Here is a 7,500-nt window from a genome sequence, read left to right on the forward strand (position 1 = left end):
AGTCTCTCCAGCAGCCAAAACTTTTCACTGGTTAATGAGGTGCCCAGCCCGGCACTTAGTCTCTCTCCCCAGCAAGCTTACTTGGTCGGCCGACATTTGGATCCATTTTCGGGGCTTAATCGGGTCGAATACGGTCCCTTACGCAAGGGGAGCCGAAGCCCCGGCCTCTGCCAGGCGTCAGGCTGCCGTTTTTTAAGCCCGACCAAAAACCCGAAAATTGGTTAAAAATGGAAATAAATTTCCACCCAAAAAGGGTTAAAAGTCGGTTGGACGGCAGCCCTGGTCGGTCTCTGCAGACCTGGAGGCCCTAGACAGTAATCTGGAAAACAGACAAAGTCTCGAGAAACCACCTCCTACCATTCTCCAGGTACCCCGCCAATCCCCCCTGCCAGAAATGACAAGTGTCAAATCAGCGGGACGGATTTGACTTTTGTGACCGACCGCTGGAACTTTTTTCGGCTACAGGCAGTCAAATTTTTCTCCTTCCGGACTTCCAGTACAACTTTGAACGGCCATATCTCCGCACTCCCGCGTCGGAGCCAAGCCGTTTTTACACCGTTAGACGCGGCTTCCCGTGCCCGTTCGAATGCCGCCCTGCTCGGCGGAAAAGGAGAATTTTTTTATTTTTCGGCCGATTTCGGGAAAAAAAATTCCCGCTCTGAACTCGGATTTTTCGGCTTTAATCGTTTCGTATACGGTCCCTTACGCAAGGGAGCCGAAGCCCCGGCCTCTGCCGGGCGTCAGGCTGCCGTTTTTAAGCCCGACCAAAAACCCGAAAATTGGTTAAAAATGGAAATAAATTTCCACCCAAAAAGGGTTAAAAGTCGGTTGGACGGCAGCCCGGGTCGGTCTCTGCAGACCTGGAGGCCCTAGACAGTAATCTGGAAAACAGACAAAGTCTCGAAAAACCACCTCCTACCATTCTCCAGGTACCCCGCCAATCCCCCCTGCCAGAAATGACAAGTGTCAAATCAGCGGGACGGATTTGACTTTTGTGACCGACCGCTGGAACTTTTTTCGGCTACAGGCAGTCAAATTTTTCTCCTTCCGGACTTCCAGTACAACTTTGAACGGCCATATCTCCGCACTCCCGCGTCGGAGCCAAGCCGTTTTTACACCGTTAGACGCGGCTTCCCGTGCCCGTTCGAATGCCACCCTGCTCGGCGGAAAAGGAGACATTTTTTTTTTTCCGGCCGTTTTCGGGAAAAAATTTTCCCGCTCTGAACTCCGATTTTACGCCGTTAATCGATTCGGAGACGGTCGCTTACGCAAGGGAGGCGAAGCCCGGGCCTCTGCCGGGCGTCAGCCTGCCGTATGTAAGCCCGTCCGAAGCATGAGTTCCCACTTTTGGTTATCCAGTTGTCAATTTTAAAATTTCAGTTAATCAGTTGCCTGCTTGGTTAATCATTTGTCGCTCTGACATTTGGTTAACCAGTTGTCGATGTTCGAAATTCAGTTAATGAGTTGCCTCTTTGAAATTTCAGTTAATGAGTTGGCCCTTTGGTTACTCATTTGTCCCTGTGTCTTTTGGTTAACCAGTTGTCGATGTTCGAAATTCAGTTAATGAGTTGCCTCCTTGGTTACTCATTTGTCGCTCTGGCTTTTGGTTAACCAGTTGTCGATGTTCAAAATTACAGTTAATGAGTTGCCTCTTTGAAATTTCAGTTAATGAGTTGGCCCTTTGGTTACTCATTTGTCCCTGTGTCTTTTGGTTAACCAGTTGTCGATGTTCGAAATTCAGTTAATGAGTTGCCTCCTTGGTTAATCATTTGTCGCTCTGACTCTTGGTTAACCAGTTGTCGATGTTCAAAATTTCAGTTAATGAGCTGCTCTTATGTTCTATGATTTCCTACCTTGACAACTCATTAACCAGTGTTTCAAACAATGCACCAGGCCATTTGACGACCCCAACTCGGTTCCACAAGCGGGAAAGCAGCACCCCAAGGCCCGGTAAGGGGGCCGAATACATTCCCATCGTGAATTCCGTCCCAAATGTGAATGACAAGTTTTCAGTTAATCAGTTGCCTGCTTGGTTACTCATTTGTCGCTCTGACATTTGGTTAACCAGTTGTCGATGTTCAAATTTCAGTTAATGAGTAGCCTCTTTGAAATTTCAGTTAATGAGTTGGCCCTTTGGTTACTCATTTGTCCCTGTGTCTTTTGGTTACCCAGTTGTCGATGTTCGAAATTCAGTTAATGAGTTGCCTCCTTGGTTAATCATTTGTCGCTCTGGCTTTTGGTTAACCAGTTGTCGATGTTCAAAATTACAGTTAATGAGTTGCCTCTTTGAAATTTCAGTTAATGAGTTGGCCCTTTGGTTACTCATTTGTCCCTGTGTCTTTTGGTTAACCAGTTGTCGATGTTCGAAATTCAGTTAATGAGTTGCCTCCTTGGTTAATCATTTGTCGCTCTGGCTTTTGGTTAACCAGTTGTCGATGTTCAAAATTTCAGTTAATGAGCTGCTCTTATGTTCTATGATTTCCGACCTTGACAACTCATTAACCAGTGTTTCAAACAATGCACCAGGCCATTTGACGACCCCAACTCGGTTCCACAAGCGGGAAAGCAGCACCCCAAGGCCCGGTAAGGGGGCCGAATACATTCCCATCGTGAATTCCGTCCCAAATGTGAATGACAAGTTTTCAGTTAATCAGTTGCCTGCTTGGTTACTCATTTGTCGCTCTGACATTTGGTTAACCAGTTGTCGATGTTCAAATTTCAGTTAATGAGTAGCCTCTTTGAAATTTCAGTTAATGAGTTGGCCCTTTGGTTACTCATTTGTCCCTGTGTCTTTTGGTTACCCAGTTGTCGATGTTCGAAATTCAGTTAATGAGTTGCCTCCTTGGTTAATCATTTGTCGCTCTGGCTTTTGGTTAACCAGTTGTCGATGTTCAAAATTTCAGTTATTGAGTTGCCTCTTTGAAATTTCAGTTAATGAGTTGGCCCTTTGGTTACTCATTTGTCCCTGTGTCTTTTGGTTAACCAGTTGTCGATGTTCGAAATTCAGTTAATGAGTTGCCTCCTTGGTTAATCATTTGTCGCTCTGGCTTTTGGTTAACCAGTTGTCGATGTTCAAAATTTCAGTTAATGAGCTGCTCTTATGTTCTATGATTTCCTACCTTGACAACTCATTAACCAGTGTTTCAAACAATGCACCAGGCCATTTGACGACCCCAACTCGGTTCCACAAGCGGGAAAGCAGCACCCCAAGGCCCGGTAAGGGGGCCGAATACATTCCCATCGTGAATTCCGTCCCAAATGTGAAAGACAAGTTTTCAGTTAATCAGTTGCCTGCTTGGTTACTCATTTGTCGCTCTGACATTTGGTTAACCAGTTGTCGATGTTCAAATTTCAGTTAATGAGTAGCCTCTTTGAAATTTCAGTTAATGAGTTGGCCCTTTGGTTACTCATTTGTCCCTGTGTCTTTTGGTTACCCAGTTGTCGATGTTCGAAATTCAGTTAATGAGTTGCCTCCTTGGTTAATCATTTGTCGCTCTGGCTTTTGGTTAACCAGTTGTCGATGTTCAAAATTTCAGTTAATGAGTTGCCTCTTTGAAATTTCAGTTAATGAGTTGGCCCTTTGGTTACTCATTTGTCCCTGTGTCTTTTGGTTAACCAGTTGTCGATGTTCGAAATTCAGTTAATGAGTTGCCTCCTTGGTTAATCATTTGTCGCTCTGGCTTTTGGTTAACCAGTTGTCGATGTTCAAAATTTCAGTTAATGAGTTGCCTCTTTGAAATTTCAGTTAATGAGTTGGCCCTTTGGTTACTCATTTGTCCCTGTGTCTTTTGGTTAACCAGTTGTCGATGTTCGAAATTCAGTTAATGAGTTGCCTCCTTGGTTAATCATTTGTCGCTCTGACATTTGGTTAACCAGTTGTCGATGTTCGAAATTCAGTTAATGAGTTGCCTCCTTGGTTAATCATTTGTCGCTCTGGCTTTTGGTTACCCAGTTGTCGATGTTCAAAATTTCAGTTAATGAGCTGCTCTTATGTTCTATGATTTCCTACCTTGACAACTCATTAACCAGTGTTTCAAACAATGCACCAGGCCATTTGACGACCCCAACTCGGTTCCACAAGCGGGAAAGCAGCACCCCAAGGCCCGGTAAGGGGGCCGAATACATTCCCATCGTGAATTCCGTCCCAAATGTGAATGACAAGTTTTCAGTTAATCAGTTGCCTGCTTGGTTACTCATTTGTCGCTCTGACATTTGGTTAACCAGTTGTCGATGTTCAAAATTTCAGTTAATGAGTTGCCTCTTTGAAATTTCAGTTAATGAGTTGGCCCTTTGGTTACTCATTTGTCCCTGTGTCTTTTGGTTACCCAGTTGTCGATGTTCGAAATTCAGTTACTGAGTTGCCTCCTTGGTTAATCATTTGTCGCTCTGACTCTTGGTTAACCAGTTGTCGATGTTCGAAATTCAGTTACTGAGTTGCCTCCTTGGTTAATCATTTGTCGCTCTGACTCTTGGTTAACCAGTTGTCGATGTTCGAAATTCAGTTAATGAGTTGCCTCCTTGGTTAATCATTTGTCGCTCTGGCTTTTGGTTAACCAGTTGTCGATGTTCAAAATTTCAGTTAATGAGCTGCTCTTATGTTCTATGATTTCCGACCTTGACAACTCATTAACCAGTGTTTCAAACAATGCACCAGGCCATTTGACGACCCCAACTCGGTTCCACAAGCGGGAAAGCAGCACCCCCAAGCCCCGGTAAGGCGGCCGAATACATTCCCATCCTGAATTCCGTCCCAAATGTGAATGACAAGTTTTCAGTTAATCATTTGCCACCTTGGTTCATCATTTGCCACTCTGACTTTTGGTTTCCCAGTTGTCAGTTTTCACATTTCAGTTACTGAGTTGACTTTGTCTTTCTCACTCTGTGTATCTCTATCTTCTCTCTGTCTCTCTCAGTGTATGCGAGTGTCTGTGTGTGTTCCACTGCCGCCCGGCCAACCGGGTCCAAAGGCCCGCCACGTTACACACGAAAAACCCCGGTCTCGCTTCGGAGCGACGGGCACCCGGCTTCTCGGTGTCGGACCGACTCCGTTCAGATACCGCTGGATGCCCCTTGCCCCTGGCTTGCTCTGGCAGCCGGCGCGTGCAGGCCGCCCCCTGCCCCGCCGTCTCAGTGGTCGGAAAGCGGTCTCCAGCCAACGGCTGTACCTCGGCCGCGGAAAGAGGCAGCTACACAAGCGAGGCACTGCTCTGTGCGGCCCCGCCACCCCGTTCAGCTGCCGTTGTCCCCGACCGGATCGGACTTTCCTTCCCGAAGTTATCCCCGATAAGCTGCCGCTGACCGACGGCCCGTCAGCCGCTGCGGGACGGCGACACTTTCCCGAACTCGCCCGGGGCCACTTCGGCAATATAGTGTGCGCCGGAGCCGGGGCTTTCCAACGAGCCATCCCCGAACGAAATCGGACACGGGAGTCGGGAGCGACAGGCGTTCGACTGGTGCCGGGCAACCGGGTCCAAACGCCCGCCTTGTTAAACACACGTACACCCCAGGCTCGATTCGGAGCGACGGGCACCCGGCTTCCCGGTGTCGGACCGACTCCGTTCAGATACCGTTGGATGCCCCTTGCCCCTGGCTTGCTCTGGCAGCCGGCGCGTGCAGGCCGCCCCCCGCCCCGCCGTCTCAGTGGTCGGAAAGTGGTCTCCAGCCAACGGCTGTACCTCGGCCGGGGAAAGGGGCAGCTACACAAGCCAGGCACTGGTCTGTGCGGGCCCGCCACCCCGTTCGGCTGCCGTTGATCCGGACCGGATCGGACTTTCCCTCCCGAAGTTATGCCCGATAAGCTGCCGCTCACCGGCGGCCCGTCAGCCGCTGCGGGATGGCGACACTTTGCCGAACTTGCCGGGGTCCAGGCCGATAATATAGTGTGCGCCAGCGCCGGGGCTTTCCAACGAGCCCTCCCTGACCGAAATCGGACACGGGAGTCCAGAGCGATAGGCGTTCGACTGCCGGCCGGCCAAACACAGGCAATCCCCCGCCGTTGCGGACCCGCTCCAGGACAACCGGGTCCAAACGCCCGCCTCGTTACACGCACGAAAACACCGGGCTCGATTCGGAGCGACGGGCACCCGGCTTCCCGGTGTCGGACCGACTCCGTTCCGGTACCCTTGGATGCCCCTTGCCCCTGGCTTGCTAGGACAGCCGGCGCGTCAAGGTGGGCCCCCGCGGCTCCGGCTCAGCAGTCGGAAAGCGGTCTCCAGCCAACGGCTGTACCTCGGCCGGGGAAAGGGGCAGCTACACAAGCCCGCTACTGGTCTGTGCGGCCCCGCCACCCCGTTCAGTGGCAGTTGACCCCGACCGGATCGGACTTTCCTTCCCGAAGTTATCCCCGATAAGCTGCCGCTGACCGACGGGGCGGCAGCCGGTACGGGTCGCCGACACTTTCCCGAAGTTGCCGGGATCCAGTCCGATAATATAGTGTGCGCCAGCGCCGGGGCTTTCCAATGAGCCCTCCCTGACCGAAATCGGACACGGGAGTCCGGAGCCAAAGGCGTTCGACTGCCGGCCGGCCAAACTCAGGCAACCTCCCGCCGTTGCGGACCCGCTCCCGGACAACCGGGTCCAAACGCCCGCCCTGTTACACGCACGAAAACACCGGGCTCGATTCGGAGCGACGGGCACCCGGCTTCCCGGTGTCGGACCGACTCCGTTCCGGTACCACTGGATGCCCCTTGCCCCTGGCTTGCTAGGACAGCCGGCGCGTCAAGGTGGGCCCCCGCGGCTCCGGCTCAGCAGTCGGAAAGCGGTCTCCAGCCAACGGCTGTACCTCGGCCGGGCCAAGCGGCAGCTGCACAAGCCCGCTACTGGTCTGTGCGGCCCCCCCACCCCGTTCAGTAGCAGTTCACCCCAACCGGATCGGACTTTCCGTCCCGAAGTTATCCCCGATAAGCTGCCGCTGACCGACGGGGCGGCAGCCGCTACGGGACTGCGACACTTTCCCGAACTTGCCGGGGTCCAGGCCGATAATATAGTGTGCGCCAGCGCCGGGGCTTTCCAACGAGCCCTCCCTGACCGAAATCGGACACGGGAGTCCGGAGCCAAAGGCGTTCGACTGCCGGCCGGCCAAACACAGGCAACCTCCCGCCGTTGCGGACCCGCTCCCGGACAACCGGGTCCAAACGCCCGCCCTGTTACACGCACGAAAACACCGGGCTCGATTCGGAGCGACGGGCACCCGGCTTCCCGGTGTCGGACCGACTCCGTTCCGGTACCACTGGATGCCCCTTGCCCCTGGCTTGCTAGTACAGCCGGCGCGTCAAGGTGGGCCCCCGCGGCTCCGGCTCAGCAGTCGGAAAGCGGTCTCCAGCCAACGGCCGTACCTCGGCCGGGCCAAGCGGCAGCTGCACAAGCCCGCTACTGGTCTGTGCGGCCCCCCCACCCCGTTCAGTCGCAGTTCACCCCAACCGGATCGGACTTTCCGTCCCGAAGTTATCCCCGATAAGCTGCCGCTGACCGACGGGGCGGCAGCCGCTACGGGACTGCGAC

This window comes from Somniosus microcephalus, unplaced genomic scaffold, assembly GCF_052327205.1.
Source record: "Somniosus microcephalus isolate GS21.2 unplaced genomic scaffold, FLI_Smic_1.0 scaffold1027, whole genome shotgun sequence".
Taxonomy (NCBI): domain Eukaryota; kingdom Metazoa; phylum Chordata; class Chondrichthyes; order Squaliformes; family Somniosidae; genus Somniosus; species Somniosus microcephalus.